Genomic DNA, 12,039 nt, shown 5'->3' on the forward strand with positions numbered 1-12,039 from the left:
GCAAGTAAAGAAAAATAAGTAAGTAAAGAAAGAGCGTCATGAGTTTTCCGACTAGAGGAACTTTTTCTAAGCCTTTTTTTTTCGACTGGTTCCCAAGTTAGTCGATCTCTGGCACGAACAAGCGGGTTTTCCGTACCATAAATCCAAGAAAATCTACCATAAAATCCACACTGTTTTCCGATATTAAAAATATTGTGTTATGGTTAGGTACCATGAGATGGCAGCACTTATTTGACGGCCTCTTCATCGGTGACCGCCGATAATTAGTGATAGTCATTTGCCAGCTATCTCTGATTGGCTACTAGTGTAGAATGAACTGCCCACTCATTCTCCAAAAGTTAAATAGGGCTAAAAACTGCCTCACCTACTTTCTATACGGGAATAAATGCGTTAGGTTGAAGGAAGTACCTCTGTTCGCTGACTAGAATCGAAGTTAAATTAGTCTTTTCTTCGTGAGATCTAATATTATGAAAGTTCCTAAAGCATAAACACCATCTTTCTGCTGTCTTAATTTAAATGTTGCTAAAGTTTTAAATTCAGAAATTAATTTTAAGCTAAAGGAATTTAAAGTAATCATATTTTATGATTTCCTTTTGACTTCGATTATTCAAATTTTTCTCTTCACAAATTTGTATTTTTTTTTCTTTTTAAGTTCGATAAATTCAAACTTCCTCCTCTTTACCATTACTTCAGATTTTTTAATTTTTTAATTTTAGATTTTTTAATTTTTTAATTTTAGATTTTTTTCATTGTATTTATTAGAAAGATCCAATTAAAGAAAGAGTAGTACTCCATTACTAAACAACGAATTGCTGTTGTCCTCTGCAGTGTGTATGTTTGTCTTAAAAATTATATAACGTTGCTCTCTTTTTATATCCAGGAAATTATCAACAGAAACACTTATTGTACAAAATTAAAGTTAATTTCTTACATGTAATTTTCATCTTCAGCACTATGATAGCTGAGCAACCGATATACTTGATGATACTTCTTAATGATAATGTGTCCTCATGAAATGTTACAAAGAAGCTAGACTGTTAAAAATACAAAAAAAAAAAAAAGAAATTTGTTACCTTTAAAACAATCAGTTAAAAATTATTTAAAACAATAAGTAAAAAATCTTCTTCAGTTGAAAAAGTCACGAATTTGGAATGTAAAGTCACGGTTATTATTATGAATTATGGGTGAGTCAACTGAAGTTCTTAGTTCTCGGTTTTAGTTACAAAGAATGTTCCTGGAAGCAGCTCATATGCTATTCTACAAAACTTGTTGAAATGCAATAGAACTAATTGTGTTACCAAAATCTTAATCTTATATAAACATTTCTGCTTTCTCTGTTTTCGTATTAAGTTTTATACTTCTAAGGTACTGAGATTTAATTACTTTTATAGCTGGATATTATCATAATAAATTTTAAATAAGAAACCATATTGCTAATGACATAAATATAATATTTTGGAGAGTGATGAATGAGAGTTTGAAATATAAAAATGAAAAATCTCGGATCTGACAAGCAACTCCTTTAAATAAATAAATAAATAAATAAATAAATATAGCAAGAAGTGGCACCGTCTGTCAAAGTGCATGCTACTGAAGCGACATCTTGTGAGAGTGAATTTTTTATTTTTATTTTTATTTTTATTTTTAATGCATTACGCGTTTTCGACTGTTGGCTTTATGCCGAACAAGATCTGACTGATCAAGGTCAGTTGGAAGGCGGAGCTAAGAAATAAGGTCAGTGTTTAAGCCACCTGTTGAAATTATGTGGAGAATATCACTAGATTCCTGAGAATTGTACGCTGCTTTAACTTTTGTATATTTAAATCTTCCGGTTTACGATCTAATGCCGTATGAAGTGTCGCAATGTCCTTTCACGCATCAGTAAGTTTACCTTTCTGTCTATTATTCCTTGTGTATGTGTCGTATTTGCTTTGAAATAGATAACATAGTTATTTATTACAGACCGGAATTTTAGAAAAAATCTGTTTATATGTTGTACGCTGATATTGTAGTAGTTGTGTGTGTTTAATGTATTTGAGTCATTATATATTGCCGTATATAGAATTCAAAATCTTTATCTAATATTCTTACAGCATATGGATTATATATACTAGTGTCATTTTGACGAGAACTGAAATTGAATTTAATTAGATCGTAGCGATACAAGATGTTTAATTTAAATACTAAAATTAAATATGAAGTCACTCTCTCTCATATCTGTATACAAAGAACAATGTGTAGCATTGAATTCTAACAGAACTGGACCCGGGAAAAAAAATGGATGCACTTTTGAACGTAAAGTAGACTATATTAAATTACGTAAGAAACCTGATTTCATAAATTATAAGGCTTACATTTTTAAATGCAAATGGAATTATTTGCATTTTAAGTATGTCTCCAATTATCTTAAATGAAAGCTAATAAAACATCTTCCCATTTTAGGTTTGTGTGGATTTGAATTATCATAGTCCTCCTCTCTTCATCCCAAGATGAATGTCACTTTTTTCGTGGTGGGTATGATGCAATTATTTTGCTACTTCCTTAGTATATATGATACCTAGAATGATGTACGATATTAAAATTTTATATTTCATTTACTTAGTTTTATTTTTAGGTATAAAATTATATCTCTCTATATATAATATATCATTAATCATTAACAATCGAAAGGCGAGTTTGAAGCTATGGAAGAAATCTTTTCGATATTAGTGGCAATATTCTTTCCCCCTGTTCTGAGAAAAATTCCTATCTGCATCTGTTCCTACAGCACATCGATGCAGTGCGTGTGGGCAAGCGGTCAAGAATAAGGAATGATTCTCTTTTTATTTATTTATTCATTTATTTATTTAGCCCGAGGTCGTAGTCCTCTGAGAAGAAAACTGCCCCAAAGTACAGACATAGAATGAATAAAAGACGAGAAACAAGAAGCTGCATGTTTGAAGCTTGAGAGTGAATGTATGGTGGCCAGCAGCATCTCATGTGTGTGGTATAATTGAAGAAAACTGGGGGAATTTAGATGAATCAGAGCCCATGAAAATATCTGTAGATAAGACAAAGTACGAAACAGCACATCTATGAGATGGGTGATTAGAGTGAATCTGTGAGAAAGGGATCGTTCTCTTCTGGAAAACATCAAGCAAGTTAAAGAGATTTTTAGTGCATCACCTCCATATGTGAGAAGATTTGACTACTTAAATATGGGCAAGAGATCATTGTTTGAGATATTAATATAATTTGGGTATATAAGTACTGCAAGGTTGTCAAAGTGCTTGCTTTATAAAATAGTTATAAAGTTATAAAATTAACTATTTATATATTTTGCAGTCATTTATTTTATATAAATGCAATGAATTACATTTAACAATTACTTCAAAATAATGAATACTATATACTTTAATTTCATTGGACTTCCGTTCAACGTACTTTATTCATATTGTTTTTTTTATTTTTATTTTCATAAAATTAGTTTGTATTTTTGATATTATTTATCAACTTAGTAATTTTTTTAAAAATTTCTTGAAAAGAATTATATAATATTTATAGATTGACCGAATGGATAAAATACCCTCTCTCTAATTAACACGCTTTGGATTCGAATCCTATGCTCAGATATGGATGTTTATAAATGTTTCTTGGTGGAAGATGAATGTTATCACCCGTTGTAGAAACACTACCCTACTTACTAGAGCCCTAAAATTACTTGAAAAAATAGTACAATATTTGGCGCCTAATGCAGAGTTTCCGGATTATCTAACTCATATACACTGAACTGATAATAATGTACTATGGGGTTATTACAACTTTTTTTGGACTCGATACACACAAAAATATTGCGTTTTATAGATATTTGTCGTATAGTAGGGTTTCCTCTCGGAAACTCAGCGTTTTAATCTTGAATACAGTCAAATCGGCCAGAGAATACTCGTAATTAGAGAAGAATAGTATTAGTGGCGGTAGGTCTTGTTGTTGTTGTTGTTGTAGATAAGAGATTAAGTACTGTAGACCGCTGGTTTCGTGGTGCAGAATGCTCTCCCGTGATGTGTTGTTATCCTCCTTGGAGCATCACGTAATAATAATAATAATACAGAGTGGCTCATAAATCGCGAAGGGGTTTAAACATTTAATAATTTTTATTTATTAATTATTTTATTCTTTTTTGTTACAATGACTTCAAGAACCTGGAGATTTTTTTTATTAGTTATGAAAAACCACATTAAGTAAATGGCTCCCTTTTCGGCTTCACAAAGATGGGCCCTTTCTGATGTTTCTGGCTGCAGCGCCCTAATTTCTGCACCAATGTTCTCCAACAGCTGTTGGGTTGTCTGGGACTTGTCGGGAGCCGTCTGATCTGGAGAACGTGATGGCCAATTAATTGCAGATCTTCGCGAAATTATTCAATTGTCAAAAATATGCCTTAGGAGTTCTATTGTGGCTCTAGTGGTGTTGACTGTAAAAATCTCTAAAATAAAATTTAAAAAAAAATCCCTATGTTTTGTATTTTATTATAACAAAAAATAATTAAAATAATTAATAAATAAAAAAAGTTATTAAATGTTTAAACCCCTTCGTGACTTATGGGCCTCCCTCTATTATCGTTATTGAAAACGATATCTCAAAGGCTTCATTTCGGCAAAGTAAATTAATAAAAATAAAAGATATTATAAATCCATCCTAATTTCATAGGCGAATGTATAGAAACTTAGCAAGTTAAAAAAAAAAACTTTTTTTTCCGGCGAAACTTTCTAAGTTTACCTCAGGTGGAGGGGGTGAAGGAGACTATTGATAGTGCGACATAAAAAAGTGACATCATTACCCACTTCTGATTAACAATTTGCCTCCAAATTAATCTGTTATCTGTAAAGATTCCAATATTATAATATCTTATATTTCTACCTTCTAAGGTATTTTTTGCATATTTCCTTTTAATCAGGTCATAGCGGTAGAAGACGTTTAATGCAAATACAAAAATTAAGTCAATTGGATGGACTTTTGAATATGAACTACCCTATATTAAATTACATAAGAAACCCAATTTCATAAAATTTGCCTTTTTATACATTCCCTTATACAAGGGAGTATATGAGGAATAAAATAAACTTGTTGTTAATAAGGCTGTAGGATTGATGCTATTTCACCACGTGTTTTGAAGAAATGTTCCAGGGAGTTAACAAGAGCACACAGATCTATAGCCTTTCTGTGGATCATTTTCCAGCTAACCTGGCAAAGAATTTGTTTTGCTAATCTTTCCTCGCCCATTCTGTTTAAGTGACCATACCAGCTGAGATTATCGAGGCAAACACATTCTTAAATGCTGAAAGTTCTTTCATAATATCCGCTTTTGTAATATGATACTGCCAGTACTGAAGTATTTTATTTTTAACCCAGCTCTCAGATCCAAAAGTTAAAATTAGTTTGAGCACCGTCTTGTATACAGCTTGTTTAGTGTTTTGACTAGGCTGAGATTCGGCTAAGAAATAAGGATGGATTTTTAATAGCTCCTATTTTTTAATAATAATTTTTTGAAGAAAACTTCTTATCGTATTGTATATTATATTTTTAAAATGAGTTACTTTATTGTATTTGTAGTTTTACAAGGAGTTATTATATTTAGTATATGTTTATATTATTGACAATGAATTATTATACAGTATTTTAAAATAAGTTATTATACAATAAGTACAATAACTTATTTTAAAATAAGTTATTGTACTTATTGTATTTTATTCACATTTTTAAATGAGTTATTATATTTATTATATAATATGTAAATGAATTATTAATATTATCCTCTTCTGTTTATATTTGAAGAGATAAAGGGTAAATAGAGCAGGTGTGAAATGGATGAGGAGATAAGGTATGCAATCTGGAAGAAGAATGTATTATGGAAGTACAAAATGAGTAGTTATAAGAACGTTGCATGAGAAGTACAAAGCGCAGGCGAGGAAGATGACTTGCTTGATAGGGTATCAAAAGTTCAGTACGAGCAGCAGTTAGCTAATGCAGATAAAAATTCCTAGGGAATTTTTTTCGATATGTGGTCAGTAGAAGAAAGAATGATTATGGGAGGATGGCTGGCGAAAATGGAGGAATGATAACCGCTGCAGAGGATATACCTGAAATATTTAATGACCACTTTATAAGGGTATTTCATTCTTGTGAATGTAATCTTGTAGTCTTGTGAATGTTTCATTCTTATGCAGGACTTGGATGCAGTGGGAAAGGAGGAGGAGGAGGAGGAGAAGGAACTGTTAGTAAGCGAGCAGGAGGTATATGAGGAATTGAATAAACTCGATGTTAATAAACCTTCAGAACTTGATGCAATTTCGCAACGTGTTTTGAGGGAATGTTCAAGGGAATTAACATATCTGTACATCACTTTTATATGTAAAAGATATGCTTTTACATATTTTTTTAAAAGTGAGTCTTGCACTGAGTCAAGTTCCAAAGGAGTGGAAAGAAGACAAAATTATTCCAATTCATACCGGAGGTGATAAGACTAAGGCTTTGATTTACAGGCCAGTCTGTGTATCTGGAGTGGTTAAAGTGTCAGAGAGGTTAGTTAGGACCAAGATTCAGAACTGGGTTGACAACAGAAAATACTCTGTGGTGGCCAGCATGGGTTTGTTAATGGAAGATTGTGTTTTAGTAGTCTGCTTGCTTATTATAATAAAGTAATAAATGCGTTAGATAAGGGTGTTGCATACACAGTGGTATATTTAGATATTGTAAAGGCCTTTGATAAGTTGCCACATGACAAGCTGTAATTAAATTGGAACGGATGAGGCTAAGTTGTGCGCTGGATTGGAGATTGGCTTCTCTATACACAACTCGCTGATAGATATTAGCGAGTTTTCCATTGAGAGCGATATCTCAAAAGAGGAAAGTTACTAGTTGGGTATGTTTTGGGTCCATTACTGTTTACTTTCTATGTAAATGATATTGAGAGAGGTCTGAATGGTGATATGCAGTTGTTTGCAGATGATGCAAAGTTGGGGAGATATCAGGAGTGGAGAGGATGCTGTGACTTTGCAAGAGGACTTTAATATACTGGATGGATGGATAAATGAGTGGGTATATCAATTCAATGTTGCGAAGTGTATGGTTTTGAAATTTGGGAAGCAGAGATGTAGATTAGCCAATCGGTGGAAATATCTTGGAAGACGTAGAGGAGATGTGAGTGATTGAGGAAAAGGACCCAAAATTTCGGGGACATGTTACTAAAATTGTGAGGACGGCACAGTGGATAATGGGAATGATGCGGAGGATACTTACCTGTAGAATGTTAATTCTACGGGTAATTAATAAAATTAATTACCCTTAATTAATAAAATAAGGATGTTATTGTTCCTTTGTATAAGGCTTTTGATCAGGCCACATATGATTATTCAGAGATGATTGACTAAGGTGGTTTCTGATCTCTAGAATGCTGAGTATGAAGACAGATTGAGAAAATGCAATTTGCAGAAATTAGTGGATAGGAGGATGAGGAAGAGAGGGGGATATGATCGAGACATATAAGCTATTAAGGGTTTATTTCAAGATTAATGTGGGGAGGTTTTGCATAGAATGGGCGAAGATATGGAGAGAACAAGACTTCATCCCTGAAATCTGTATAAGGAGAGTGTCAGCAAAGGTTGAGAGGAGCAGTTTTGTTGGATGGAGAGTAATGAGTGATTGGAATGTATTGCAAGAGAGAGAGAGAGAGAGAGAGAGGAGTTCAGAGAAAGTGAACCTATTTAAGGCACGGTATGATAAACTCGTGTGTGTGTGTGTGTGTGTGTGTAACAGTGGGACCTCCAGCGATGTATTTTGTCTCCATGGAGGTTTAATTAATTAATTAATAATAATAATAATAATAATAATAATAATAATAATGTATGATTATCCATTACTTAAATTTTAAATTGCATCAATTTATAAATAAATCAATAATATGTTTATTAAAAAATCTCTGCATCTCTTCAGAAATGTAAGGTGGTTCAATAACTTAGCCTTCCTGCATTTCTCTTTTTTTTTGAGGCACCGTACTTTGTGTTTCATCTGTCTATTTAAAGTATACATATTTGGTCACAAAATACTTACAAATGAGACTTTTTGTGGTTATGAGACCATCGGTACATTATTAATATAATCCTACCTACTAATTTCGCTAGCGACTGTCTAGAAGGAGAGTTGTCTGTTGAAAAAAACAGACAACTCCCCTTCCTAGACATACTGGTGAAAGGCAGGAGAATAATTTTAAACTTTCTATATACAGAAAACCTACAGATACTGGACGTTATTTACATTATTCTTCCAACCATTATAGATCACAAAAACATAGCATCATTCACATGTTACGGAACAGAGCCAAAAAGTTTATTTCAGACGAAGAAGAGATACAGACAGAACTTTCTCAAATTGCTATAACACTATCGCAAAATGGTTTTCCTACAAACATCAACAACAAGTTCCTGTATAAAGACAACCTCCAACAACAAGGAACAGTCACCCAGTACGCTTCAACAGTAGTCATCCCTTATGTAGATTCAGTCTCTTCAAGATTAGCGAGAATGTTAAAATCTCATAACATCAGAGTAGTATTTAAGCCTACCCGTCAGATAAGTATTAAGATCTCCTAAAGACAGTGTACCATTTTTCAAATATCCAGATGTTTATAGAATTCCATGTATGTGCGGCCTTTCATATATTGGGCAAACTTCAAGAAGCCTGGAAATCTGACAGATGGAGCATGTTGGGGATGTCGATCACAAGTATAGTCTCCTCAGGCTTAGCACATCACTTTGCAACTTCCAACCATTCAATTGACTAGGAAAATAGCTCAATGCCGTATTTGGATGATGATTACGGTTACAGAATTTTCAAGGACGCGGCAGTGGTATTAACAACGGGTAACAACCTCAACAGAAATCAAGGTGCCATACTGAAAGATATATGGAAAAACTTAATCAACTCACTCAGTTTAACGGAACTACAATACGCGAAAAATCATGTAACACGTGTGCATACAACACATATCCATGATACTGACTGATGTTCTCAACACATGCACGCATAGTTTCAAACTTAACTGCCTAACAGTTAGCAACGTTTCTGAATTCTCTCATTTTTTTTTTTTTTTGTGTGTGTGTGTGTGTGTGTACCGTTCAGCCTAGACAAAGTTAGACAGTCGCTAGCGAAACTAGTAGGCAGGATTATATTAATAAAGTACCGATGGTCTCATAACCATAAAAAAGTCTAATTTTTAAGTATTGTATGACCAAATATGTATAATTTAAACAGGCAGATGAAACACAAAGTACGGTGCCTCGAAAAAGAGAAATGCAGGAAGGCTAAGTTATTGAACCACCTTACATTTCTGAATAGATGCAGAGATTTTTCAATCATCCCGAAGTTCTTAATAAATAAAAGTTATATTCAATATGTTTATTAATTTATTAATAATAAATTGTTATAATAAATTTATTAATTTATTATTTTCCTACCAACAAAAGGTTTTTGCAAACCTGTAGTACGTAAGTACCATGAGTAAACTAATAATTTGTTTCTATGTTTATTAATTTTATATATTTTATGGATTTTTATTTATTTTTTATATATTTCAGAAACTCTAGAGACTAAACAAGGAACTTTTTCAAGCCACTTCAGGCCTCCAATAAGGAGGGAGGTGGTCTCAGCAGAAAATGAAATTCATCTCCCACCTAAAGACAATCACAAACATTCATTATCACAGCGGTAGTCGAACTAGCAGCCTGTTCGTTGGAGAGCATATACACTCGGTTAACTAAGCTGGTAAAAAAAGTAAGAAATAAAATAAAAAAAGGAATCCGCTAACGGCTTTTTGTTTCATTATAGGGAGTAAGCGCGGCCATTTTAACCTTATCTGACTTTTGGAGACTGAGTGGGCAGTTCAATCTCCACCGATTTCCAATCAGAGATAGCTGGCCCAACACTATGCATAATTATAAATGGCTTCAAGTGATGAGATGGCTGAACCAGTGTCGCCATCTCGTGTCCCTAATCCGAACATTATATATTTATTGTCCGAATTAGTGTGGGTACTACGGTTTGTTTGCTTTTATAAATGGGTTATTATATGTAAACGATCGGTTATGCTACACATTTGTTCCTTAACATCCCCCCCCCCTTCTCCATCGAGATCGAACTCAAATCTTGGGTCTACTATCCCGTGAAAGTTTCAAACGAAGTCAATTCTTGTTTCTTTGAGAAGAATTTTAATCTATCCGTTATTTATTTTATTTTCATAAATAATTATTTTGAAGAGAAAGTTGAAATTATTTAGAAAAACATGTCTAGGTCAATTGCTGAATTCCAACCCAGCCACGAAAGGCGTACTTTTAGTTTCTAAATATCATGTGTGGCAGGGGTATTGACATTCCTCCCCCCACGATCTCATATAGACAACTAGCTAGAACGATAAGCCTCTCTGTATTCGATGCTTTGCGGAAATATTATGTCGAATCATCTCACTAATACAAACAAACTATTTCAACAATATCCTTTTCGTTAGCTTCATCTTCTATACGTTACATAGGAGGTTATTATTACTTTTTTTTTACAAACTGTTGACATTTCAACCCATTCTAATAAGTGAGTCACACAAGGATGCTAAAGGATAATCGAACGTAATCTGTACATTTTTGTAGAATTTGCTTTCAAAATTTAACTCGGACTTAATTTTTCAGTTTATCTTTTGCTAAATATAATTTGTAAAGTTTTGTTTTCTTTTTATAGATTGTGATCGTTTGTTTATCTTTAATGTGTCTTCTTGAAGATGCATCCATGTTAGAAGATTTAATGCAGAGGAGGAGGTGGACTCGATCAAATCGACCGAGAACAGAGCGATTTCTCTATTGGACGCCGGTAGTGTGCTTGTATCTCCTATGTAATATTTGTATAATATGCTAAATTACATTAAAATCATGAAACATAATAATATTCCTTCTCATTAGTTATTCTTCAAACTATAAACATAATAATTTGTGATCAGTATTCAATGAATGGTTTCTGTGTGGAAAACTTTATTCATTGTTTCATACAGAACAATATAATTCAAAGGAATGATGAGAAAATCGCATTTCAAGTTATTAAATCCAACCTTTTTTTTCCCGTCTTATTTTCGTTGTTATGCAAAACTTCTGGAATAATTTCAGTACTACAAGAAATCAAATCATTTCTGAAGTATATTTCCTATATAAATATCTAAAATCGAAAATATTCTGAGATACATGAATATTTTTGTTCCATCTAAATTCGTCAGCTATATAAAGTATTACAGACCCGGCGAAAATCAGCATGCAAAACTAGAAAAAAATAATAATCTGTGTCGTTTAATTGGAGATCATAGAAAAAAAAAAAAAGAAAAAAAAAATGTCTTCCATTTTTAATTATTTATGAAGGATTGTAAAAAGTAGATGGTGTACCTCCATTTCACTTTTTATTTTTTTTAATTTAACCAAATTTTCATTAAATTGAGATTTATTATAGATTTATTTATTTATAATTATTGATCCACCACTATTTTATAGCCAAATATACATTATTATGCAAAAGCCAAGTACGAACTGTATTTTTACCTGTATATGGAAAAAACAATTTCATGACTCCAGCTAAATGTGTACATAAATTTATTGCCAGCATACTAATAACTTATTTACACCAAAAATGTCTTATAAATTTCGTACAAATTAAATTGCAATACAAACGTCACGATTTTTAGCAAAAGTTACAAATTTGCTAAGTACTTAACTAAGGAATTAATGTACAATGCTTACAGAAAACTATGCGGAGAGAAATTTCAGTATGGAACATGTCCACCCCAAACCGTGCTTAGCACCAAGAGATTCGAGAGTTCTTGAGGGAAATTGAGCCACTCCTCCCTCAGAGCAAGGATCTGGCCTTTTTTTTTTTGTTTCTGGAGGTCAATTTTGAGTAACAATGCGTCTTCCTAGTTCATGTCAAACGTGTTCTGTGGGATTGAGATCTGGGAAGTTTTCTAGCTACTCTATTCGATTAATA

At 32.7% G+C, this 12,039-nt stretch overlaps 1 long non-coding RNA gene across 1 annotated transcript; it reads left to right on the forward strand.

The window, feature by feature from the left end:
- Nucleotides 1–1,678: 1,678 nt before the first annotated feature.
- LOC150107678 (uncharacterized) lies at nt 1,679–10,957 on the forward strand. Its single transcript, XR_016548211.1, has 3 exons — nt 1,679–1,881; nt 2,443–2,510; nt 10,756–10,957. It is a non-coding gene; the product is annotated as an uncharacterized LOC150107678 (long non-coding RNA).
- Nucleotides 10,958–12,039: the final 1,082 nt, after the last annotated feature.

This window comes from Typopeltis vanoorti, chromosome 4, assembly GCF_054136105.1.
Source record: "Typopeltis vanoorti isolate ZY-2024b chromosome 4, IOZ_Tvanoo_1.0, whole genome shotgun sequence".
NCBI classification, from domain to species: domain Eukaryota; kingdom Metazoa; phylum Arthropoda; class Arachnida; order Uropygi; family Thelyphonidae; genus Typopeltis; species Typopeltis vanoorti.